Below are 26947 nucleotides of genomic sequence, written 5' to 3' on the forward strand. Positions count from 1 at the left end.
ACCTGAGCCAAAGGCAGATGCTCAACTGACTGAGCCACCCAGACGTCCCAAAGATTTATTTACTATGTTAGAGAGAGAGAGCAGGCGAGTGGGGGGAGGAGCAGAGGGAGACAAGCAGACTCCCTGCTGAGTGAGGAGCCTGATGTGGGGCTCAATCCCAGGACCCAGGAGATCATGACCTGAGCTGAAATCACTAGGATGCAACTGACTGAGCCTGCGAGGCACCTCCTGTAACATTCTTTTTTTTTTTTTTTTAATATTTTATGTATTCGTTTGAGAGAGAGAGAGGGAGGGAGAGAACACAAGCAGGGGGAGAGGTGGAGGAAGAGGGAGAAGCAGACTCCCCGCTGAGCAGGGAGTCCCAATGTGGGGCTCGATTCCAGGACGTGGGGATCATGACCTGAGCTGAAGGCAGATGCTTAACCATCTGAGCCACCCAGGCGCCCCCCACCCCCCGCCCTGTAACATTCTTGATAGAGTCTAGGTGCCCTCCCTGGTGCTTATTAGTGAAAAATATTTTTAAGTTCAAAAATCCATGTATGTAATTATATATATATATATATATATATTTACATATACACACGTACATACTTTTTTTTCAAAACAAAGAAATCTGCAGAACTGAATGTGTTTGAGTGTAATGTTTAAGTGGCCTCAATATGTGCAGCCCTCACTGCCACCTCAGTCAGTCAGCTCCGAGGTGAGGGATTTAAAAGGACTGAGCCCCATCCTGCATCATAATCCTGAAGTTTGTTGGGTGCTCTTCTATGGAGGATATGGATTCTGGATGGTTCTGTGGTCATGAGCACCCCTTTGCCTTTATCTTCTGGCTCACGAGGGCCCCTCCTCATCTCTCACATTCTTCAGAGGTTAGTGACCTCCTAAAGTGAGGCTTGAGGAAATAATAACCATAATAAGAGTGAGAGCTGACCTCTCTGGAGCATTCCCTAGGCACCAGGCGCTGTTTCAAGTGTCTGTATTTATTTCCTCACGTCATCTTTGTAACAGCCCTCGGAGGGTAGTACCTATCAACCGTATTAGCCCTGTTTCACAGGTAGGGAGACCGAGGTGCTATGAGAGTCTGTGATTTGCTTAGTGCACGTGGCCAGCAAAGAACGAGTAGCTAGATGGCTTCCTCCCTTGCGGGTCTGAAGCACATGATTCCCAGGCCTGGCCCGAAGGCCCACCTTGCTAAGGGCTCATGACCCATGTCCACCTTCTGCTGGCGTGCGGAATAGCTGCTACTGGATGTGGGCAGTCAACTGTTTCTCCTGATAAAGGGGAGGCTGGGAGATTCAGGTTTCGTAAATTTCTGAGGCAGGCTGCCCTGGGGCCCCGCCTGGCTTGGGGTTCCTTTTAGGGGATTGGGGAAGAGACTTAGAAAAGAGGGGAGTACGGCGAGCAGAGGGCACCTGCAAGAGGGCTGGGTCACCTGGTGAGCAGACCTGCCTAACAGGAGTGGCCAGCATGCTTCGGGGGCGGGGGAGGCGTGGACGGAAGCATTTCTTGTCCAGTTTGGTGTGTGGCCAGAAATGAAGTGTAAGTAAGTCAGCCACGTCCTCTAAAAGTGCCCAGGGAAAGGGCCTGCTTTGGAAGGCAGAAGCAGGTCTGGGAGGCTCTCCGAGGAAAGGGTGGTTCTATGTTGGGCCCGGGCCCTGGTTGCTGGGCACAGCAGCACAGGGGACAAATAGCCCATGGGAACAAGGAATATGTGATAGGGAGAGAGTTGAGCACAGCAAGAGAATCCGGGGCAGCCCCTGAAGCAGAGGAGAAGCATTCTCTTTTGCGATGGAGTAATCATAGAGGAGCCAGAGGCTGGCTGGAGGAGAGGGAAGGGGACTCGGCTTGGAGGAGAAAGTCTGAGGCCAGTATGTGCCCCCAGCAAAGAAACCTGGTCTGCATATATATTTTTTTAAATTTAAATTCAACTTAGTTAACATATACTGTATTATTCGTTTCGGGGGTAGATTTAGTGATGCATTGGTTGCATAGAACACCCAGTGCTCATTACACCAAGTGCCCTCCTTACTGCCCAGTTACCGCACCCTCCCACCCACTGGCCTGCATCTTCAATCTAGGTTTTTCGGTCCTGCGGCTCTGTGTACAGTGTCGTCAGGGCGCGCACCTGGGTGCCACTGGCCTCCCCAGTACCTCACTCCTTGAGCACTAAGCAGGCATTTAGTGAGTGTGACGAGTGCCCTTTGTCTGGTGCCCAGACTGGGGGGGGGGGTACAGGGAACGCATGCAATGTAGCCCCTACCCTCAAGAACTGTCTTTTAATGGGGAGACACAGAACTCTGTGTAACACAGTTAAACCGCTTTGGGTGGGCCGGTGATGTCTGAGGCCACATGGAGCGTTTCAGGTACAGAATGCCTAAGGATACAGGAGAAGGGAGCCTGTCCATGGACTCGTGGAGGAGGCAGGATGTGAAGCAGACCTTTGAGGAGTAGGTGGGATGTCATTTGGAGAGGACAGGCAACAGTGGCAAGGAGGGACAAGGCCCTCAGAACTGAACTTGAAAGGCACAGGCTCCCTGATCGTGGCCGTCTGTGAATCGGGGCCCAGACTCAGGCTCGGGATGCCCTGAAAGGACAAACGGGATGCTGCTGGCCTGGGGTGCCAGGCAGCCGGTGGCAGGCGGGAGGCCGGAGGGTGGCAGGAATGTGTTAACACCAGCAGCTGGCTGCCATCTGATCCTGGCCCTGCCGTGACTTCCGCTTCCCCCATTGTTCACATACCAGCCGGACTGGGAACGAATGAATGAGTGGGTAGACAGGGTCCCTGCGCGGGCTATCAACAGCCGGGATAAAATAACCCCAGTTCCCTGCTCTCCTGAGAGCTTGCCCTGCCAGCTTTTGACATTGGGAAATCCCAGGTGGGAAATGGCCCTCACGCGTAGAAGCCCGGTGATTCTTCGAGGTGTTTTTGTTGGGACAGAATCCCTCTTTTACAAAATGATCCCTCGAGTGGCTTAACCAAGACAAGTTAATTTCTATCTCCAGTGCAAGTCTGTAGCACTGCACTTCCTTCTGGGACCTAGATCTTTCCATCTAAAGTTCTGTCACCTTTCGGAGCAGTGGTTCCCAACTTTGAGCGTGTATCAGAGTCACTGTAGTAAGACAGATTGCTGGGGCCCGTTCCCACAGAGCCTGCATTTCTAACAAGTTCCACCTGCTGCTGCTGGTCCGAGGACTGCCCGTGGAAAAACACCGTTCTAGGGCTTCTCGGCTCTCCAACGAAGTTTCTACAGCCAGTCAGGGGAGGAGGGAGGAGAGAGAGCAGAAGTCAGTCATAGTGCTCCCACTTAACTCCAAGGGAGTCTGAGAAATGTAATCTTTTTGTGGGCCCAGGAGGAAAATAAAATGGCATTGTCTCAGCCACAATTCAAAAGCGTCCTGGGGGCGTCTGGGTGGCTCAGTCGGTGAAGTGTCTGACGTTGGCTCAGGTCATGATTTTGGGGTCCTGGGATCGAGCCCTAAGTCGCGCACCCTGCTCAGTGGGGAGTCTGCTTGTCCCTCTGTCCCCTCACCCCACTCGTGCTCTCTCAAATAAATAAATAAATAAATAAATAAATAAAATCCTTTTTCAAAAAGCATCCTGATTGCACCTGATCCCTGCCTGAAATACAAGTTTCAAAAACCATTTCAAATGTGTGGAGAAAATCAACCAAGCTTTGCATGCACTCGTGGCACAAGTGCCTTTTGAGAAGGCAGAACGTGAATGGAGGGCGTGATTGAATCTCCAATTTGTCCCCCTCCGCGTTAGTACAGACCTGAGTCCCTTGAGTCTTAGGTCCCTTGATGGATGGTCCATGGTATCCATAGTCCAACTTTCATGTCTCAGGCCTGGGGAAGAACGCTGCAAACAGTCGTCAAGTAATTATTGCACACGATGGACTGTGCTTTGGATGTTCCCAGCTCCTTCTTGGTGTCTTCGTCATCTCGTCGCCTGCTGACTCAGGCCGGTACTTGTATGGGGCCGGAGGTGTTTTGTAGTCTGAATCTTGGCTGTGGTGAATAGGCACGTCATTTAGTTCAGACCTGGTTTGGGGTAGAATCAGTGGGTGAGTCGGTGGGTAGTTGTATGCCTGCCTGTGTCTAGCACTCCAGAGGATGCAAGACACGCCTCCCGGCCATTTTCAGTGGCCTTGCCTGGTTCTCGAGGCCAAAGCAATCCAAATAAAAGACGCGAGGGCTCAGTGGGGATGGCAAGTGTGTTGGCCCGTTGTCGAATGACAGAGCCCAACTCAAGGGAGAGAAGGGCCCTAATGACTCTGTGCTGCTCAGCCCAGTTCTGGGGCTTCAGGCTGAGTTGTGGGAGCTGCAGTTTCATCAAGTCTTAGACAAACAGATGATAGGGAGACAAACAGAGGCCGGGGGCTGGAGAAGGTGGAAGGTGATGGGGCATGTTGGCCACTGCGATGTTGTCAAGTCGTGGGAAGCGGTGGGATATAATGAGTGGTTCCAGGGGGAGGACGAGGGGAAGATGAGATCAGAGCGGGAGCCAGACAGAGTGAGGTGGGTCTTTGACTCCAGTGTAGAAGCAGAGCTTTCGAACCGCTGTGGTAGTCCAGGAGTGTAGAGCCCTGCCGCCTGACACAGCACCGGAACTGTCCACGGCGAGTGTGGCTGATTCCATCTTAAGGCCAGGTCTATGGGAGAGAAATTGGATTAAAAGAAAAATGAAATGTGTGTGGGGGCTAGAAATCCAGAAGGATCATTCTTTGGAGTGGCTCTTCCACCAAGCTATAAAGGCCAGGCAGGGACCTGGGTGGATAGAAGGGGACAGGGTTTCACAACATACACACAATCAAATCATTACGTTGTACACCTTAAACTTACCCGATGTAATATGTCAATTATATCTCATAAATCTGGAAAACAAGGAGGGGAAGGCATTCTAGTCAGCAGAGGGACGCTGAGGGTAGGGCACAAAAAAGGGCCTCAGGAATGAATGGCCTGAGCTGCCCTTGACAGTGGGGAAGAGGGGCTGGGCCAGGCCTGGCAGAGGCAGTTACAGAAAGTAGAGTCTGGCTAAGGATTGTGGGATATTCCAGGGGGAAGGTGACCTGAAGCTGATTTTAGAAGTTTGGTAACGAGTGCCCAGATTGAGTGTTGGAGGGAAATGAAGGGACAAGCCAGCTTGCAGGAGAAAGGTCTTCTAGTCTTTGGTAGTTCTGGCATCTTCATGATGGTGATTACAAAGAGGCCTCCTTACTGCTCCAGCCCTCCGAGTGTGAAGCCTGGAGCCCAGTTTCCTCACCTGGAGAGCCCAGTGGAGGATATCATCAGCCTGCCCTTTCTTGGCCCATCCTTGCTGGGTGTAAGCACACGGCTGTGGCACTGAATCCTCTCCCTGTGGATGCCTCTGTGCGTGGACTGAGAGTGTGGCCCCACTGATGTCCCCTGCCCTTGGTATGGGGGTGGGCCGGGGCAAGGCAGGGCTTCGGTGGCTGTGTTTCCCTCTGTTTGAGTGCCCAGTCCTGTGGTGCTCTGCCTGAGCCTGCCCGTGGTAGGAAGCTGGCCTTTGCTGTTTGATTTGGCCCAAGAGTATCTGTTCTGGGCAGGTGTGAGGTCTCTCACGAGGGGAAGACTCTGACCATCTCAGAGAGGTCAAGGGCCTGCCCCAAGATGTCACAGCGAAGTTGAGTGACAAGGTCAGCCTGCGTCTCAGTTCTCTGGCTCCACATCTGGAGCTCGTTCCAGCATTCAGAAACTTTCTGTCTTGGGTGAAGAATTTCCCGTTCCTCAAGAATGTGACTGCCTAGGCAGGGACTGAAGAGCGCCTGGGAAATCAGCTTTGGGTGAGTGTGCGCGAGGGACAAGAAGTGAGGTCATAATAAGCTGCCCGCACTGAGGACCTACTCCTGCAGGCCTGTGTATTGACTCATGAATCCACACCACAGCATTCGACAGGTGAGGCCGCTGAGGCACAGGAAGGCTAGGGGCGTTGCCCAGTCCCCAGCAGGAGTCAGACCTCACACCTAACCTCGGGGCGGCTCCGGCACCTCACAGAAGCTCGCTTGGCTCCGAGCGGCCTTTGGTCCCGAGAGGGTTGTCCGGGCTGTGCTTGTGAGTTTTCTCAGGAGGCTGCCTTCAGTGAGAGAATGACTGTCCAAGCCAGAGTTGCCACACTGCACTACGACTGTGGCAGCTCATGGCCGGTGGTCGCTTTTTGCGGCTAGCTGGTAGAAAGGAACATGGTCAGAACTGAGAGGCCCTCATTGTATGGCTCATGTTGGTTAAGGCCCAGCCTCCCAGTCTGTTTGTATGCTCTGCTGCCTCATTTTAACTTGAGCGTCATATTCTCCGAGCAGCCTGGCTGGGAGATAAGGGTTGACTTCTCAGGCAGGAGAGACTACCTGGGAAATGTTTTCAGGTGTGACATGGAGAAGCTGAGAGCTTGCTGTAACCTGCTGTGACTCCTCCTTGCCCTAGGGGGCGCTGTGGAGACTTGATGCCTCCTCTCTGAACACTTCCTGCATGGACGGGAGGAACAAGCAATGGTAGCCTGAGATCTCATGGGACCACACTTCCCGACTTTAAAACTTTCATTTCTGTTGTTTCCGTGATGCTTATCCCTCAGATTATATGACACAAATTCATGGTTTGGTAAATACAGTTACATGACCGTACGGCATCCATCGTGCCTTCTGGATTAGCATAGGTGACAATTTTGTTTCTGCAGTTTTAGGGTTAAAAGCTCTTGATTGTTTTTGATTCTTTTGAAGTTGGTGATATGTCCAATGTATCTGTAACTAGGATAATCCAAGAACAAGTCCCCCAAAAGGCATTTGCCTGAGTAATTCCATAAAACATCCACGTAAAAGAAGATGCTGGAGAGGTAATAAGTACATCTTCCATACTGCTACCCTGTTTAGAATAGAAGTGGTTTGTTTTGAGCTAGATCTATTCTATACTGAGGAAATATCAACAACCCGCTACTCCTATGTACATATCCTTCTTTGCGTGTAAGTTGGTGCACATCCTGTATGAATGACTGCTCATGTTGGGTGAATTTAGTTTGGTGAAAACTCATCACCAGCATCACCACCACCAACGATTGTGAACCAGATAGAGATTTTGGAAGAACTGACCTTGGCATTGTCAAGTAGGTGGAACTTGTCAGAAAGTCATCTTTTTTCTCTGACTCCTTTCTAACCTCCTCTTTTCTCCCAAGTATATAGTGCATGTTTTCATTTTATTTCTTTTTAGAGCCTCCTCTTAGCTGTTAGCTGGAGAGTTCTTGAAATTTGATTCACCCCTGGATTTAAAACTCATATCTTATCTCTCCCAAAGGAATTTTCTGGATGAGCCCCTAAGCCAAAGGTATGACTCTCTAATAGTGGAATTTCAGTCATCTGAGACACACCAGAGAAGATGCGTTAAGAGGCTCTTCCTGGTGTCCTGTGAATTACAAAACTCTAGTTATCTTCATGTATCCTGTTTTTTTTTCCCTAAAAGTTTTATATTTTATATTTAAGTCCATGATCCATTTTGAGTTACCTTTTGTATAAAGGGTGAAATTGAAGTTGATGTCAGTGTTATTTGATGTCCAGTGGCTCCAGCACCGTTTGTTGAAAAGGCTATACGTTCCCCATTGAATTCATTGCACTGTTAAACAAAAAATCTCCTGGGCATATGTATTTGTGTGGGGTCGATTGTGTGTTCTCTGTGCTGTTTCATTGATGTACGTGTTTATCCCTCTACCACTCCCATGCGGCCACGATGACTGTAGCTATCTAGTAATCCTTCACATTGGGAAGAAGAACTCCTTTATCCTTTTTCAAAATTATTTAGACTCTTTTCGGGCCTTTTATTCACAAAGAAACTTAAACGCCAACGTTCATAGCACCATTACTGAAAATAGCCACAAACTGGAAACTACCCAAATGTCCTTCAGTGATGAATGGCTCAAGAAACTGTGCTCCATCTACTCCATGGAACACTACTCAGCAGCAGAAGGGAACAAATGACCAGTACAGGCAACAATGTGGGTCGACCTCAACGAAATGATGCCATGTAAAACAGCCAATCTCCAAAGCCTATGTACTGCACTATTCCATTTATAGAACGTCCTTGAAAGAGTAAAATTAGAGATGGGAACAGGTTAGTGGTTGTCAGGAATTAGAGATGGGGTAGGTGATTGGCATCTTCCCCACGAGGGGGTAGCACGAGGGAGTCTTGTAGGGATAGGACAGTTTGGTGTCTTGATTGTGGTGGTCCTACAAAGCTACGCATGTGATCAAGTTGCATCCCCCCCCCCCCCCCCGGCAACAAGTGCTTGTGAAATCTTGGGGCACCTGGGTGGCTTGGTTAAGTGTCTGACTTTGGCTCAGGTTATGATCTCGGAGTCCTGGGATTGGGCTCAGTGGGGAGTCTGCTTGTCCCTCTGCCCCTCCCTCTGCTCGTGCTCTCTCTCTCTCTCTCTCTAATAAATAAACAAAACCTTAAAAAAAAAACCTGATTAAATCTGAGTAAGTCTGTAGCTTGGGCCAGTGTCACTACCCTCGTTTTGATAGTTATACTATAGTTTCTTATGCAGAGTGTTCACACTGGGGGAGTCTGGGTGAAGAGTGCATGGGACCTCCCAATTTGTTTGTTTTCAGTTTCCTGTCAGTCTGTAATTGTTTCAAACTAAAACGTTAAAAAGAACTCACAAAACAGTGTTACAGTCTGTTTATGTTGCATCAATAATGGCAAACCTATAAAAATACGGACGTGTGGCCTCTGCAGAGGGAGGGCAAGTGGCTTCTTCTGGTTCTATAACATTTTATTTCTTTTAAAAAAAAGCCAGGAAAACAGCGAATATGCCAAAATGTTAACATTTGTGAATTTGGGTTGATGGGTTTATTGGTTTTTATGTTTTTCTCTGTCCTTTTTATATGTTTGAATTACTCCATTATTTAAAAAATGAAATAAATGTAAGAAAACCAATAATTGTGCCAGGGTACATACCTGTCTCCATGTTATCTTGATCTGTTCAGAGAACTCATCTGAACATTTTAATATTTCCTCAGTAAAACTGCTACTCACTCACAGACTTCTTCCTTCTCTCCATGAATTACTAACTCTGGGTCGGGAAGCCTAAGAATGTAATCCATCTTTTTTACTATGACAAGCTAATTTAATTTTAATTGCTCTTTATAGTATTGCATTATGAGGAGGAACTATCTTTAATTATCTTTTTGGGGGGTTGTTTCTAAAGTAATGTGATCTCGGGAGCTGAGACTCATCCTTTCCAAGAGTAGCCACCTGACTGTGAGCGTAAATACTTGTGCTCAACAGTGTAAATAGACTTCTGCTCCTACGACCGACCGGCAGAGCCTGCCCTCCCCTTGAAGCAATTAGAAGAATTCCAGGTGGGTGGTTCTCCCCTTCCTGGTCCGATTTAAAAATGTCAGTTCAGAGATTTTTTACCCCCCTTGGAAAAGGCCAAGTGAATGGCACAAGAATGGAACCAGGTTTTTCTAGTCCTCATTGAAATAGTGTTTGCACCCTTTTGAGATCATTTTTCTTGGTGACGCGCTCAACAATCTCAGGTCAGCCGGAGTCCTTAAAGGTCGCCGTGGGTGTCAGGAATGCAGCCCGGACCAGTGTACGAGCTAGGCACACGGAGGCGCCCTTCAGCTCCTCTGGCCCAGAGCCCCATCTTGCTAATAAAAAAAAGGGTATTCTGTTTATTTGTTGTTTGTTGGCTTTTCATTTCTACCTCTATCCCGTCAGCTTTCTCCATGCATGGCCGTCGGCTGCTGCTGTTACCCACTTTGGGGGGGGGGGTAGGTATGTGTAGTTGGCTCCCAGAGATGCCGTTGAAAATGTAGAGAGGTCTTCCCACTGCGCTTTGTGGAGTGGTGGCCTCCCTTCCCGTGGGCAGAGCCCGGGGCTGGAGCGCTCCTGGCTGCCCAGTGGCTTTTGTGTGCGCGCAGCTTTCAGCTCCTGTCCATCAGTCTGAATGGGCCCATTCAAGGGCATTCATGCGCCTCGGAGACCCCGGCCGCCCGGACACAATCAGCTGAGAAGGGCGCTGTGGGCCCTGCACATGAGAATGCGCCTGCTCGGCCTGCCTCCAGAAGCCCCGATTGTTTGGCGGAGCCCAGGGCCCAGGAGTGAGCCCAGAGGGGTGATGCTGGACGGCCACTGGGGGCTCATTCATTCTGTGCGCTTGGGGGCTCGGGAAGGGAGGGGTGGGAACACCTTGCAGCCCAGGCAGACCGTGCAAGCGTGGAACTGTGGAGCTTATCTTTGGCTCTGACCTTCAGCTTTTATCTCTGTGGATCAGCCGTCTGATCCCCTGCTGAAGAATGGAGACCTTGCCTTTTTTATCTTCATAGTCCTGCCTCCCCATGGCTCTCAGTAAGTGCTTGGTGAATGGCTGAGGGTCGATGCTCCTTCCATTTAGGCCAAGGGGGCACAGATGTAGACGCACTTTACTGTCCTTTGAAGAGGCTGCAGTGTCCTCTGTGCCTGGGGTGTGGGCAATCCTCTGAAAGAACTGGGATCGCCTCGTGTTTGGAGGGACAGTAGAATTGAGACCCTGAAGGGACAAAAGAACATTTTCAAGGTGGCCGGTGGCCACCGAGGATCCTGTGGCCTGCCTCCGGAATCTGAAAGTCAGCCATAGGACGGTTTGCAGGAAGGGCCAGTACCTCGGGCTGGCTTGAAACCCGTTGGTGGTGGATGCGGATTTGGGAGCATGGGGCTTCGTTGACTCCCTGTGGCTTGTGCCATTTGGCAGCCAGCACCCTGGAAACCTCTGGCTCTCAGCTCTGGCTTGTGTCCTTACTGTGTCTCGGGCACCCTAGGACCATGCTGAGAGCGGTGGGGGAGTGAAAAACCCGGACCAAAATGCCAGGGGGGCCTGGGTTCCCCAGCTTTGCAGAGTTGTGTTGGGTGATCTCAGCAGTAGTGGTATTAGCTGAAGAAATAGAATCTTCCATTCATTGGGAACTTACTACTGGGTTAAGTGCTTTCTACGTGATACTTTATTTGGCTTAAGTTGTTAAGCTGTTTTACGTACACACACACACACACATGCACTTGTAAAATATATGCATTATAAGGTAGGAAAGATTATTGTTCCCGTTTACAGATGGAATAGCTGAGGCTCAGAAATATTAAGTGGCCTCCTAAGGCTTGTGGCTGAGATTCAGTGGAGATAAGGGCTCAGGCTCTTAGCAGCTAAGGTGAGGGCTGCTGTAAGCATTACTGTGGTGCAGAGAACCAAGTGCTTGTCATAATTTCTACCTCAGTAGAAACTGAGTGCACGAGCGGGGAGAGGGGCAGAAGAAGAGGGGAAGCAGACTCCCCACTGAGTGTGGAGCCCGATGCAGGGCTGGATCTCCAGACCCCGAGATCATGACCTGAGCTGAAACCAAGAGTCGAGAGTCGGATGCTTAACCGACTGAACCACTCTGGGCTCCCCTCAGTAGAAACTGAGTTTTAAGAAAAAAGAACAAAAGGAAACACACACCTTTATTGGGGCCATGGCATTAAAAAAAAAAAAAAAAAAAGTCTTAAGAAGCATTTCAGAGCCTCACGATTCAGCTGGGGAAATGTTATAACATAGAAACTTTCCGAACTGCCAGCAGCCGGAGGGGCGCAGCATCCGTGCTGAGGACAGCCCTGGAAGAGCTTTCCCCATCCCCTGGGGAGGTGGTCAGCAGCCCACTGGGACAGAAGCATGGCCTTTCCTCCTGAGAAGGGAGTTGATTTGCTCCACGGCTAATGGAAGGACGTGGATCCACTTAACGTGATGCCAGCTTCAAAACCTCAGGCCCCACAGCTTCTCCCGCATGGCACCAGCGCATCATGAGGACTTGGAGACGAGTGTACCAGGCTAGCTCAGGTCGGGGCAAGTCATGGAACTGGCTGGGAACTGGGTAGCATGCTCAGAGGCAAACTCAGCCCTTGATGCAGAGTGTGTGCCTGGTACTCTTCTGTCGAGTGCATTAGAATTTGATTTCTTCCCTGGGTATGGCCAACTTCCCACAAAGGGACGAGACTTCCTATTCAACTGCAGAGGGCAAAGCTATGCATAGGAGGGGACAAAAATTCAACTCCAGGCCCCAAAGAGAAAGCATTTCGCAGTGTGGAACTTGGTGTAGTTTTGTTTTTACCATGGTTGCAGAATCCCTTTCTCCTCTGCCTCGGGGGGCCCTGTGCTGCGTTTGACCAGAGCGTTTGCTGCCGTGTGGCTGTGGGTCCTGTGGCTGGTGGCCGCCGCAGCCTCGGGGGTCTCTCGTCAGAGATTCTGCCTCCCTTGCACCTGGGGATCTGTTTCAGCCTAGAGAGGTGGGCCAGACGGCCAGTGACAAGGCGTGTTCTCTGCCATCCTCATTTCTAATTCTGTACACATTGGAAAGACCTTGAGCAAAAGACTCAACCACTACAAACTGGGCTGTTTCATCTGCAAAATGGGGATAATCGTAGACATGGGGGGGCTTCGCTGAGATGACACAAGTAGGACATGCAGTGAAATCAGTTTCAGTTTTTTCAGTTGAATGGACTGTCTTTAGGCCTGGGGGAAGTGGAGGGTTATTACAGCGACCCCACTGGCTGACTGCCTTCAATATATCGAGTAGTCAGGCTAAAATGCCCTTGACTTCTCTGCCCTTGGCTTCTCTGCCCTTTTAACTTCATTGGTGACAGAGGGTGGAGCCCGGAGAGGACAGTGACTTGTCCAGTCCGGATGGACATGTCTAGAAACTGGGAAGTTCATTCTCAGCAGCGTTCAGCCTGGACTGAATCCCAGACCGTGGGTTTGTTCTTTTTTCCTCTCTCTCTGTCTCTGAAGGACATCATTTGGACAATTGGCAACAGTTGAATAAAGTCTGTAGATTAGATGATAGTATTCTGTCAGTGTGAACTTCCTGATTAGGCAAATAAACTGGTAATGTAAGAGAATGTCTTTTTTTAGGAGGTATACACTGAAGTATTTAGAGGTAAAGGGGTTATCTTGTGTGCAACTTAGTCTCAAATGTTCAGAGAATAAACTATATGGAGAGAGAGAGAGAGAGGACAGAGTAAATGTTAACGTTTGGGGGTATTTAGGTAGTTGGAACCCATTTTACTCTTGTTACTTTTTGGTAGGTCTGAAATTATTTAAGAAAAAACAAAAACAAAACCTCATCTGGCTGGGGGCACCTGGCTGGGGGCACCTGGCTGGCTCGGTTGGTAGAGCATGCGACGCCTGATCTCAGGGTCGTGCGTTCAAGTCCCACGTGGGGCATGGAGTCTCCCTCAGACAAACCAGCCCTCATCTGGTTAGGGCCCGCATGAAGTAGAGGCACCAGGAGTCAGAGTTACTGCAGAGCAGACCCATGATCAAGGTGTTATATTTGGCAACTCCCGCCCTCGTGTGGTAGTGGGGGGTCCGTGTGAAAGGGTGGGGGTGCAGGTGGCCCTCAGGAGTGGAGTGAGATAGACCATCTGAGTGAGGAAAGGCGGAGAGGGTGGATAAACTGAGAAAGAAGTAGCCTGTGAACATGGTACCCTTCCAACAGGAACAGGAAGGAGTACTCTGGCAATGGTGTAGGCAGAGAACAGGAGAACCCAAGGGCTGCCGGGAGAATTGCCTCTAACTTGTGCCTTGAATAGTGAAACTGTAGGAGAACCAGGCAGGGTTCTGATAGACAGGGCAGTGGATGGTAGGTCAGAAGACCCTGGTGAGACCACGTGGTGTTTTAGGACCAGTCACATTTGAAGAGTGGGGTGTGGAATGTGGGATCCCAGGTGCCCTTGAACCCAGGACAAAGAGCTTGTGTGATTTACACGACTAGCATCTACTAGTGTGCCACATCACAGCGGACATCGTAGGCGTGGATTGTCGTGGGAGAACCAGGAGGAAGCCCCTGGCAGGAGATTTGGGGCTGAATCCTAGGTCCTTGGGGGTGGCAGCAGGAAGCTCCTGTAGGCAGTGGAGTGTCTTGCGAGGGCCTGCGGTGTGCAGGCACCCTAGTTCAAAGTCAGTTACTCCACTGTGCTACTTTGTCTGGAAGTAGCACATGAATGGTTCTTGTTGCAAAAGATTCAAATCAAACAGAAGGAACGGGCCAGGGGCCTCCTCCAGCCCCACCCCCAGCCCCATCCCAGAGGCAACAGGTGTGGACAGCTCCCTCCAGTCCTTCTTCAGATCTCTGTGGTTTCATGTTTGCAGAAGGGTTGTGCTTGTGGGCTCTGGAGCCAGACTTTCCGGGTTCACGAACCACCTCTGCTCCTACAAACTTTGTAACTTTGGGCATGTTACCTACCCTCACTGAAGCCTGCATTCCCTCATCTGTAGAATGAGATTAATCGAACAGACCTAATAGGGGTGTTGTGGACACTGAGGGAGTTGGCACGTGAAAAGTATTTAGAACAGGGCCTGGCACATAGTAACTGCTCAAGAAATGGTAGCAGTCCTTATCTATTGGTATTTAAGGACCTATTTTTTTGTTGTTGTTAAAAAAACAAGTGCTACTCTATTTTCATCAGTAGCGTTCTTAGTTGCAAGCAATAGCTCTCAACTGGCTGAGAGCAGCAGAGACGGAATTTCTTGAAAGGACATCAGGGTGGTTCCCAGACTTGCTGAGGAGGCCGAGGGCTCAGTCTGTGGAGACCAGGCAGCAGCCCAGACCACGGCCACCATTATACCGCAAAACCAGACGGATGCTGTTGCTGTGGTTAACGTTGCCGACATTCGTGGCCCCCAGGGTGGGAGGTGGACCCTGTCTCCCACCAGGACTTGAAGGGGGCAAGGATTCCTAGATATGGGGAGGGAGTTCACATGCCAGGGGCCCAGCGTCTCCCTGACTAGTCTGTTGTTTGTCCGAGCTGTCGGTGTCCGCAGAGACACAGTATCTCAGTCTTTTTCGTGGTTTCATAGTATTCCCAAGGTGGACTTGACTTACCCACGCACTCCTGATGGTGAACTTGCAGGTTGTTTATGCTTCTTGCCCTGTTGCAGCGTGCCCCACTGGACACACTTGTACATGTATCTTGACAGCAAAGTGGCTTTTCTGTTGCGTAGATTCTTAGAGATGGAGAAGTATACATGTATTCCTTTCATTATTGTTCACAGTAATATTTCTTATATTCTGTGGACATTGAAAGACATTTTGAATATAAGTAAGCAGAATTTTAAGGAGTTTTTTTTTTTATAAATTGTGGTAAAATACACATAATGTGAAATTTACCATCTTAACCATGCTTACGTGTATAGTTCGGTTAAGTACCTTCACACGGTGTGCAGCCATCACCACCCTCTGTCTCCAGGACTTTTGTCATCTTCCCACACCGAAATTCTGTCCCCGCTGAACAGCTCCCTCTTCCTCCTCCCCCTGGCAACTCCCTTTCTACTCTGTCTTTATGAATTTGACGGTTAAGCAGTTGTTACGGTTTTATCCCCACAGTCATCCACACGGGAGTGATTGCCAGAGGGCTAAGGGATGATTTTGACTGGGAACTTGAGCATCTCCGAAGAGGGGTGGGAGTGAGGAGTGGAGACACCACCGTAGGTGACAGCTCAGGGTGTTTCTGAGCCCGTGCCATGTGCCCGGCGCCCTGCCCTGCTCTGTGCGGTCCTTCCTGCGGCAGCTGGTGCCTCACCATCACCACAGGAACGTTGACAACTTGGGATGCTGGGGCCGGGCCCGGTGGTGGGCCCCACTCAGCAGGACTTTATAAGGCTCCGGGAGGATTCCAGTGCACAGGCCAGGTCAGGAACCCCTGCTCTAGAGGGTAGATGCAATTAGTCACCACCCCCTTGTGGGGTAGGGATTGGGATTATTCCTAATTTCATCTGAGATAGTGACTCAGTAAGGCAGTCCCACCTCCTGGCTCAGACCCCTAACTGCAGTGATTTCATGGCTGCACCCCTAGATGGAGAGGGGAAGCAGCAAGCACCCCCCCTCCCCCAACACACACACAGAGGAGGCTCCTGTCTCTTCCTTGGTCCCCTTGTGCCTCCTGGTGTCATCCGCCTGCTTTCAGATTGTCCGAATGCCATGTCTCTGGTCTCCCTGCTTGGGGTTTGCTCTGCCTAGAATGTTGTTACCCTCACTCCTCAGATAAATTTCCACTCATCTGCCCCCACTCTAAATTAGGCCCCCGCAATGATGTATTTGTCTGTTTTAATTCCCCCGTCGCTGGCATGCAGTAAGTTAGAGATGAATGAATGGGAAGAAAGCGGTAAGGAGCAGGCACGCACACACAGCTGGAAAAGTCAGGAGAACTCCCTGCTCCCACAGCGATGGGGCCTAAGAACAGACATGAAGTTGACCTGTCTTTCCAGGGGCAGATGAAGGGCTTGGACCAGCTGGCTCTGATCTTGCTCAGAGTTAGGGTCACCTTCTGAAAGTGGGCACGACGACAGACTTGGACCGAACTGGTGCCAGCCATGGGTGGTTGGTGGGAAGGCGAGGGTGTAGCTGAGTGACATGGGCTGGAAGGTCAGAGGGGGCAGAGGTGGGATGCCCTAGCGGGAGCTGGCTCCAGGGGCTGGGGTGAATCTGCTGCGGCTTGTGCAGGCAGGCACCGTCAGCCAGATCACAGAGCCCTGGACGGGGATCAGGTGATTTCAGAGCCTCTGCTATGGGTCAGTACTTTGGGGGTTTCTCAAATGTTGGACTTGATTTTTTTTTTTAATTGTGTTTTCACTCTGTAAAAATGTGCAACGAAAATAAAATACGTCCGATTAAATACCCCACATTTCAACATAGTAGAGACCAATGGTGCGCTAACTGGAGCTGGCACAGTAGCTCACATTGGGGCAGGTAAGTCTCCTGCTTGGTTCTGTCTGTTGGAATTCTTACAGTTAAGTGTGGTAGTGGTTAGGGAGCTTGTAGCCACACCCCAGGTTTGTTAAATATTCGGGCATGCGTAGTCTGCTCACGTGCCATCATGCAGATACTCAGCCCTGCTCTTAGGGGCCCTGGCCGGGGGTGTCTTCATAGCTCAGTGGCCAGTTTAATAATGTGCATGTGTCCCTTTGTGGAAGTGTCTCGTGATGGGTGGTTCCGTTGCAGGGTTTGGATGCATCTTGTTTGGTTTCTGTATTTGTGATAAGGAAACAAGCCGTTGTTTGGTACTGTGGGAAGGCAGTGTTGCCTAGTGGTTCAGGGTATGGAGCCTGGGCCTGATTCCCAGCTCTACCGCATGCTACCTGTGTGGCCTTGGGTAGTAAATCACCGCACCTCTCTGGACCTCCTTTTCCTCATCTACTAAATGATAATAATAGCATTATGAGTTTACATAAGTACAGGTTAAGTGCTTAGAACAGTGTCTAGCAAGTAACAATTATTGTCTAAGAATTTTCCATTGTTTCTGGTATTGCTATCATTGTAATGATTGCACTTTGAAACAAAAGTAGTCTGCCACTGTTTCAAGCCTTGGATCAATTTAGCTCATGCATTCTTAAGCAGAGTATATTGCTTCCAAGGGGACAAAAAGTCTAGCTATGACAGTGGTACACAGACCTCCATAGGGTCACTGTACTAAGAGTAAGAGATACACAGTGTATCTATGGTATTGAGATTTCACAGAGGAAGGAGAGCACAATTAGGCAAAAATGTCTACCAAGGCTCCTGAAGGGGGGCAATGATGAAAGAAACGCCGAGAAACCCTGAAAAGGCAGTCTCCTGAAAGCCTGTTAGCATTTGCTACCTCTTATCTGTGGAAATCAAGATTTTTCCCAGTTCTCTGCAATTAAAAACAAAATTCAGAAATAAATTACAATACGATGTGGCTGTTACAAGTCAACTCTCCGCTATAACCGTGGAATTCAGGGTGCGGTGAAACACCTTTGTTCTTCTCATTGATTTACCTGATTTTTATGTCAAGGATTTGCATGCTCAAAACAGAAGAGTTTCCCCTGCCGAGGGTTTGACCAGCCTCCTGGGTGTGCGCGGCGGCCAGTGTTGTGAGTCCTGCCAGGTTAGGTGACAGGTACGGGCACTGGAGAGGCAGCTGCTTGCGTGAGCACCGGGCAGGGGGGCAGAGGTGGAGAGAGGCGTGCAGGGGTCCCGGAGTGTTGCAAGGCTGTCGACGGGACTCCGTGGAAAGGTTCGGGCCCCACCACGTTCAGCGTGACAAAAGACAAAGACCCTCTTGATTGCCACAAAGGTGGGGGGGGCGGGACTGAAGCCCCCAGATGGGGTACAAGCTTGAAAACCCAAGCAAGTTGACCAACAACCTTAGGTTACAGTCACGTGGCATCTCCGTTACTCCTGAATTTCCCGTTTGGGGTTTTATTAGCTTGTAGTCAAAGGCGACATTGTGAAGAAACCCAGATTAGAATTCCGCTTATAAAACAGCTGAGAGAGGGAGAGTTGGGGTGGAGAAGCCAGGGAACTGAACAGAAAGTCATGGAGCAAGTCAGAACCCAAGCAAGCACTGTGTGTGTGTTCCGTGCGAGTAGGGAAGGAGCTGAGAGAGGGATCCATGGGAGGGACGCAGGTAGCTCCCTCCTTCCTGGTCTCCAGCCTGGAGGGTCCTCTGATCTGGGAAGAATTTCCCACGGCCAGCGACTGGGTGGGGGCCCGGACAGCCTCCCACAAACATACTAATGAACAACACGCACTGGCCATGACTTTACCAATTGGAAACAGCTTTGGGGCCCTGACATGAATGTGGAGCCTAATGCGGACCTGACGGGGGTTTCACCGGCTTATGGGAAAATAATGAATATCAGATAAGCAGTATTCCAGATAAGTGGGTACTTTGGGGTAGCTTACCTGAGATGAGGAGGTGAAATTAACCTCTTCTTCCCAGCCCTGCAAGGAGAACAGGTTTGTTTGGGGGAGACCAGGCGGGGCGGGGGGCGGGCAGTAGAGGGGTGGTTCCATTTCCCCAGATCGGAAGGTGAGGACCTAGGACGGGAGAGTTTGCAGCTTACCCAGGCTGAGGCTGCGTCCAGCCTTCCTGTCCCTGCCAACCGTGCCCGGTGACTGTTCCGCTGGTTCAGGTTGGAGTCCTAGGTTCCCAAGGACGAAACTGTAATCGGATCCGCACCCCCACTCACTCTGGTGACCTCAGTGTGTGTCTTAGCCATTTTGTACTTCAGATTCTTGGTCTATAAAATGGCAACCTGCTGATCTTTTTTTTTTTTTTTTAATGTGGAAGAGACAATAAAATAAAATTCCAGTTCTAACAGCCAGAGACTGCGAGCCATTTAAAATTTTGTCCGTCTCATGTTTATGAGAAAGGATAAAATAACAGATATCTAAACCGACACCAGGGACTCTTTTAAAAGCTCAAATTCTAGGATAGCGGTTCTCATTTCCGACGGCACGTTAGCATCAACTGTGTTTTTAAGAGTTCTGCCTGGGTGATTCTAATGGGCTGCCAGGGCTGGGAACCATCGTTCTGGGTATGCCAGTTGGATGTAAAGATTTTCAGGCCTTAGTCCCAGAAATACTGGGCCAGAGCATTTTTCTTTTTCTCTCTTTCTGTCATGGCTTAAAAATGCATCCTATTTATTTATTTAATTGAGATATTATTCACATACTCTAAACTTCACCCCTTTATGAAAGTGAACACTTTAGCGGTTTTAGTACGCTCAGAATTGCGCACGATCACCACCACCTCGCTCCAGAACATTTTTATCACCCCAAAAAGAAACTCTTTTCTACCGGCATGCCCTCTCTCTTACCTTCTTCCTCCAACCCCGGCAACCGCTAATCTACCTTTGTCTCTGTGGAGTTGCCAATTCTGGACATTTCATATAAATGGAGTCACAGAACGTCTGCCGTTTTGTGATTGGCTTCTTTCACTTAGCATCGTTCTTTCAAGGTTTATTCTTATTATAGGAGTAATCAGCATTAAGTAACTTTTTTATGGCTGAATAATATTCCATTGCACGGACGTACCACACTGTGTTCCCCTACTCATCTTGTTGATGGACATTTGTGGTGTTCCCAGTTTTTGTCTATTATGAACAGTGTTGTTCTGAACATCTGTGCACAAGTTTTTGTGTGAAAATAGACCCACACTTTGGGCCCATACCGACGAGTGGAATTGCTGGGTCAGAGGGGAACTCTGTGTTTCAACGTTTGAGGAATTGGCAGTCCTTTTCCTGGATAGTTCACCGTGTTCCGTGGCTGCTAGCAGCGTGTGAAGGGGGCGTGACTGTCACTCAGGCCTCAAGCTGGAGGCAGCAGGTAAGGTCTGTATTAAAAATCTTCATTTTCCTGCCTTAGAGGTACCACACCTTTTGGACCTATTGCCAACTAAAGGTTGAGTATTTCACGTCTTGAGATGACGGGTTCGTGTGCAGATGGCTGTGCGCGTGCCCTCTGGGGGCACCGACAGGTCACAGAAGCCTGTGAGGGCACCGACAGGTCACAGAAGCCTGTGAGGGCGGCGGGCAGGAGTGCTTGTGAGCGCATGCCCTGTATTCTAATTTGTTCATAGCAGGTTTTCCAAGTGGTTTTCTCCACTCGTGTGCATTTCTAAAACGGTGGATATTATGTAAAAATTAAATCACTACTTCAGTTGGGTCCTGGGGCTTGATAAGCCATTGATAAGGACTGTCCTCGAGTGGGATGCTTCCTTCAGAGTCCTGTTGCTGAGAACTGACCCGCAGTTCTGTTCTTGGCCTGATGTCCGTCTGTCATTCACAGCTGACCTTTTATTATTGACAAAGAAAGGCTGTTCCAAATGATAGGACAGCCACTTAGGGACATTAGCGCTCACTTGTTGGGCTCCTGTATCCTGCCCGGAAGGGCTTGGGGCAGTGGCCATGGAGGGAATATGAGGTTACGTGGCCCCAGGGCGGTCCCTGTGACTTGTCTGTTGGGATTCCATCCGCCTTGCAGGGGAGTTAGTGGCTGTTCTTCCAGCCGCACAGCGCTGATCTTGCCTTGCTGGTGTCCCTTCTACCCCTGAGACCTTTTGTGTTTGTTTTTGTCCAGACGGGCTCTGCAGTCCTCCTTGGCTGTGTGGGCTGCGTGCCCTCAGAATGTGTCAGTGGGCTAGTGGTTTTGTGCCAAGCTCAGATTCTGATAAAAGATGGTTACGGTAATAATTTTTGAACAGTCTTTGGTTTTGCTTGCATTTTAGGGACAAAACAAGAATCCCTCTTACTGGGGCGCCTGGGTGGCACAGCGGTTAAGCGCCTGCCTTCGGCTCAGGGCGTGATCCCGGCGTTACGGGATCGAGCCCCACATCGGGCTCCTCCGCTATGAGCCTGCTTCTTCCTCTCCCGCTCCCCCTGCTTGTGTTCCCTCTCTCGCTGGCTGTCTCAATCTCTGTCAAATAAATAAATAAAATCTTTAAAAAAAAAAAAAAAAAAGAATCCCTCTTACTGATGAACCCACTTCCTAACTGCCAAGTGCTGGGCTTCTGGATGCGTCACTCTTCATCAGTTATTGCTGCATTTACTTTTCTGAAAACAATTCAGAAATTTCAATTCCCAAACCTGTAATCCTTCAGCTAGCATGTAGCAGACACGGGATTGAGAGCAGGATTTATGCAAAACCAGACTAGCAAAATCTTGGCGAATGGAGGCCCTTTCATCTCATTAAACTTGTTTTAAAGGATCTTTTATGGGCTGAGAACTGTTCTTGGTGCTGGGAATCCAGAGATAATGCCTCCCTTCAAGGAGCTTATAGTTCCATAAGGAGGCCCTCATTTATCTTATGCAACATTAAATTGTTGCGTGTGTTATAACCTTAGCAGGAGAAAATAAACCCAGGACACCAACTTGTATAAGATATTTTGTTCTAGCAGAAAAGAAAACACAGTCTTTTAAAGATTTGTCTTTAAGACAATGTCCATTAAAGGCAGTCTCCTGACCGTGAACAGTGACTCCACTCTCTGGTCAGAAATGCCGCTTGGAACGATAATGTGAAGGAGCTCCTTGGTATTGTATCACCAGAAAATGTTTTAGCTGTGTTGATTCCTCATACCACGGTTTCTCAGAGATTTAAGAAGCATCCGCATTGATGCAGAAACAAAGGGGGATTTCAACCCATATTTTAAAATTAATTTCGGTACTCTTAATAATTGGCGTGGGAAGAAACATTTCAGGATTGTTTATTCCTTCTTCTATACATCTTGTAAGCAGAGTTGATGCTTAATCTTCACTGAGTGATTCAGGTCCGTGTTACCACCTGCCAGGCAGGATGCTAGAGGATCAGGTGTGGTCTGACTCCTTGTCTTTTGTGCCATTTTCTTCCTTGTTCACAGCCACCAAGCTCTTCCCACTTGGGACCTTCCCTTGTGCTTCCCGTTCACCCCATTCTTCATCTGGATAACCCCCTCTCAGCCTCCATGTCACTTCCTCTGAGAGACGTCCCTGGTCCCCGATCTTAAATAGCACTCACCTTTTTTTGTTCTCATAGCTCCTGCCTATTCTGCTGAGACATTTGTCTCACACACACACTTATCTGCCAGGTGTCTGTCTGTCCAGGAGCAAAACCCACGTCTAGTCTCTAGCCCGTGTACAGAAAATCCAGCATGGCATCTCGATCATGGTTGGCATTTATATGTGGGTGAATGGGCGGGCTGTTGGGCAGATTGACAGGTGGCTGGGTCCTTGCCCCAACAGCTGCTTGAGTGCAGTGACACGGCAGGCACTTTCAAGGTACTGGGCATGTAGCAATGAATAAAGTGTCCGTTCTCCAGTTGCTTACCTTCTGGATGGGGGGAGAGACAGTGAACAAACACACAGTGTGTCAGGTGCTGATAAAGAAAATAAAGCAGTGCGAGGCCCATAGAGAGTAAAGGTCAGGATGCCTTACACGTGGGTGTCAGGAAAGGTCTCGTGGAGGTGAGGTTTGAACAGAGACCTGAAGGAAGTGAGGGAGTGAGCCATATCTGATTCATCGCAGAAAAGCTAAATTCCTGCCATTCCTTGTTTTCAGAGTGATTTCTAGGTATGTGTTTATCTTGTCACACAGCAGTTTTAGTTTTTGCCACAAGTCTGGAGCTGAATACTCCAGTCCAGTGGAGGGGAGCCTCTGGAATGGTAGGAGCTGCCTTTTTATGGAAGAGACATTTCCAGAAAGGGGCGGGGGAGATATTTATGGTCCACATTTTTTTTAATCTTGAGTTCGTTTTTTATTATCTTGAGGAAGTGATGGATCACAAAATTCTGACCCCCCCCCCCACCTTGGGAGTCAGTATGAAATTATAAGAGCAAGGTTGCTTTTCAAAATACTCTGGGCTTTGCGGGTCATTGATTTCTTTTTCCTCCACATCTTGTATAGAATTTTACAGTAGTCATTGAATAACAGGGCCAAATATTTCTCTTAACCTAAAAAGCGCCCCCATTAAAACACAGTGCCTAGTTAGGAGAGTTTTCTCCAGGTGAGACAGATGAATATATATGCATCTAGTGAGAAAGCAGGGGAGCCATGCAGGAAGGGCCTAGATGTGAGTAAGGCTATAAATCCCCGGAGGAGGATTTATAGGGGGAAGGAGACTCTAATGTAGGGCCCACAGGGGCATGGAAACCCAGGTGGCATCTTCACCTTCCTTTGCTCGAGGCTGTGGACACAGTTATACATGAGGCCATTGGCACTAGTCCTGTTTGTTTACATGAATGAGACAGGAGGGCTCAGTTGGATATTCTGTACCCCCTTCCATCTCCCATAGTTTGGGGGTGGGGCTGCCCATGCCAGGAGTTCCAGGCAGGCCTGCTTCTTTTCCTGTGATCTGCCTACTGCCTGTGCTCCTAGGAGGATCTGCTAAGAGGAACCCTGAATATCTGGAGGGCCTTCTTGGGTCAGAGGAGGGAGTGGGGAACCGTGGGGAGGATGCTCAGAGGCATCAAACTTGCAGAACTATCAGGACAGTGATTCTCAGAGTATGGTCCCTGGACCTCTGCTTCAGATTCATCCTGGGTGCTTGCTGAAATGAACGTTCCTATATCACCCTGGGGTGCCACATTGACACTGGCTTGGGGAGGAGGCCCAGGTAATGGGGAGCAACACCTTTGCCTAGGAGCCTACTGCTGCAAATACTGCATTTTCACATAAGATGACTTCCCCCACAAAATGTCCTATGTGCACATTCCCAGGGAGTCCAGTTGAGCAGACAGGGAAATCAGTTAGGATGTTAATGAATAGGAAACTGTCTGCCTTCTTCGCAAGGATCTGCATTTGAGATATGGGTGTTTCTTGGTAAGAAAAGACAGCCTTTGGGTCTCCATACACTTAAAATCCTGAAGGGGGGATCTGGAAGGGCCTGTCCTAGGTTGTGCCCATGGGAACACAACATGATCTTCACAGGTCGTGTTGATTCACCAGTACTTCTTGAGTCCCAGCCCTGTGTCAGGCCTGCTGGAGGACACTCCCCATGATATGACCATTACCAGCTCCTTATAGTGACCTCAGCTCTGCCTATTCCTTGCCTCCTGGGCCTCCTCTCCTGCCTGCCCCTTCCCCATACATGCTGAGTGTCCCCATTGTCATTCCAGCTTCTCCTGGGAACTCTCTGCCCTGCTGGGGAGGCCTTGGGCCTAGCACGGCTGCAAGCCCTCGCTGGCACCCCAGCATTTCTCCTGACAGCAGGGATCTCTAGCAGTGCCTCAGGGTCATTGCCGGGTTGACAAGATAGACAAGTGCAAAGGGCTAGGAAGGGAGAGTGCAGGGTTGCATTGGTACGGTAGCCAAGACAATAAAGGTTGGAAAACAACCACTGTTGCAGAATGTCTACCTGGAAAACCTAAGAGGATCAAGTAAAAATCCACCATAAACAATGAGATATAGTCAAGGCAGGGAAAGTTTTCAGCAAGCTATTGAAGGAAGCATCAGATGACCGTGTGGAGGGCTGGGTTCATCCAGGCTGTTCCCAACCCCTAGTCCTTGTCTAGTAGGACCTCTCCCTTCTCTGGTGATGACAAAGGAGCAGCAGCTTGGGGTTTTAAACAATAACACCACTTCTGGAGTACTTGCCACGTGCCAGACCTGGTTCTAAACGTGTATTTCAACTAGTGTAATCCTCACACTAGCCCTGGGAGGTGGGGACTACTAGTGAGCACCATCCTCATCTTCCCCATTCTTAAGTAGGGAAACCGAAGTGTGGAGAAGTGCGGAAGCTGTCCCAGGGGTGGCACGGCTCAGGAATAGGAGAGTCTAGGATTCTGCACAAGGCTGCACCCACACGGTACTGCCTCCTGCCACATAGCAGGACACGGCTCTGCTCCTTCGCTTTGAGGACAACCCCCACACATACATAGTAGGGATTTGGTAGACATTGCTGAATAAACCTGTATTTCTAGCGCAGTGTTCAGGCTTCAAGGCAGCCAACATGGTCCTGAGAGCTCAGAGAATTAGTTATCCAAGGATCCAAGTACTTTACTTCTAAGAGCCTTTGAAACAAACAGTTCCCTCATTAATTAATTGAAGAATTAACTTCCCTGCCTGGAACCACCGAGATAGAGCAGATCCACAGTGATCTACATTCTGTTCCATGAGGTGGCAGGGGGCATGCGTGGTGCTGCCTCCGAAGGCTGTGACTTTAGGTAAGAGACTAAACCCCTCTGAACGTCACCATCTTCCTTCATTTAAAAAGAAGAGGCTAAGTCACTGTTACTGGACTCAACGAGTCCTTGTGAGGATTAAACAAGCTGATACATGGAAGGGTCTAGAACAGTGCTGGCACGTAGTAGGGTCTCTGCAAAGGTAAGTCCCTCCCCTGTCCTCCATTAGCTTATCATTTAGGTAAGAAGGGCTGTCTGAAACCACAAACATTTAAATCCTAATTCCAGGTCCAGAAGGAAAGCCCTCACATAGGACCTTTACCAGTTCCTGGTGAGGTGCATGAGGCACTGTTGAGAGCAGGCATGGCCTGTGCCCACTGTCCCAATCTCCTTTCAGATGTGGGTTGGGGCTAGAATGGTGATTCCACAAAGTTAAAAAATATCATGTAAAAATCCAGCACCTCTTAAAAAAAAAAGAGAGAGAGAGAGGTACAGAGGTTGTCAGCGGTGTTCCAGTGCCGGGCTGAAGCTCAGCAGCATCCCCTCCGACAGGCTGTGCCCACCCCTCCATCAGAGCCACATTACCTGGGTGAAGGGCTGGGCTGGGCTCAAACCCTGGCCCCGCCACTTAGCAGTGGGCGTGACCTTAAGCCAGTTACCTGTCCGCTCTGTACCTCCGGGCAGGGACGGTGCCTCCCGAGTAGTCTTGTTGAGCATTTAAGGGGTTAGTCCATGTGAAAGGCCCAGGCACAGGGCCCACTTCCTAGGACATACTGATAATTATTATTGTGGCTGCTGTTAGTATCATGACTACACCCTGCCTGGCCCTGGGAAGCCTTCCCGTGGTTGACCCATGGTTCTGAGGAAGGAAGGCTCCTTGGAGCCCGGGGTCCTGATGGTGTTTTCCAAGGATCTGTGTATTGAAGAGCCTGGACTGGAAGGGGGAGGGGAGGCCAGTAGGAGGGACCGGCAAGAGTAGACATTGGGAGGTGGGAAAGTGTGGGGGTACCTCACTGACTGCAGACGCATGCAGTCTTCTTGTTGCTGTTGAGCGTTTCTCCACGTTTCCACGTGAGCTGCCTGTAGACTTGGACCTGGGTGCAGGTCAGTATCTTTGGCCCTTGAGGAAGGATGTGCTCATTTACGGGCTGGGCGTGCCCAGTCCTCCGGACAGCAACACCAACCCGCTGAGCGGGCTGTGGTCAGGGTCACTGTGGGGTCCAGACAGAGTCGTGGGAAGGGTCAGAAGACCCTCCTGTGTCAGTTACAGGCTTCGGAACCGACCAGCCTTTAGAAAACCACCCCCCGCCCCCAGACTAGAGCAAGACAGAATTTGTCCCCCAGCAGAAGAGACTGTGTTTGAATGGAGGAGTCCTGAAAGTCAGTGGGAAAAGGGGGGTGCACAGTCTGAGACAGGGAAAAGGGGTGACTCAAGGGTAGCCCAGAAGATGAAGAGGAGAACAAAGAGAAGGAGAAATTTCTAGTTGTCCTGTGTGCCGGGAGCAAGGGAGGGCTTTTAGGCGCTGGATGTGGGGAATGGAC

General features: G+C 49.7%; 1 protein-coding gene across 1 annotated transcript in view; it reads left to right on the forward strand.

The window, feature by feature from the left end:
• TCF7L1 (transcription factor 7 like 1) overlaps positions 1 to 26947 on the forward strand; it is a 150343-nt gene that overhangs the window by 42079 nt on the left and 81317 nt on the right. The window lies entirely within an intron of this gene.

The sequence above is a fragment of the Ursus arctos genome, unplaced genomic scaffold (genome assembly GCF_023065955.2).
Source record: "Ursus arctos isolate Adak ecotype North America unplaced genomic scaffold, UrsArc2.0 scaffold_8, whole genome shotgun sequence".
NCBI classification, from domain to species: domain Eukaryota; kingdom Metazoa; phylum Chordata; class Mammalia; order Carnivora; family Ursidae; genus Ursus; species Ursus arctos.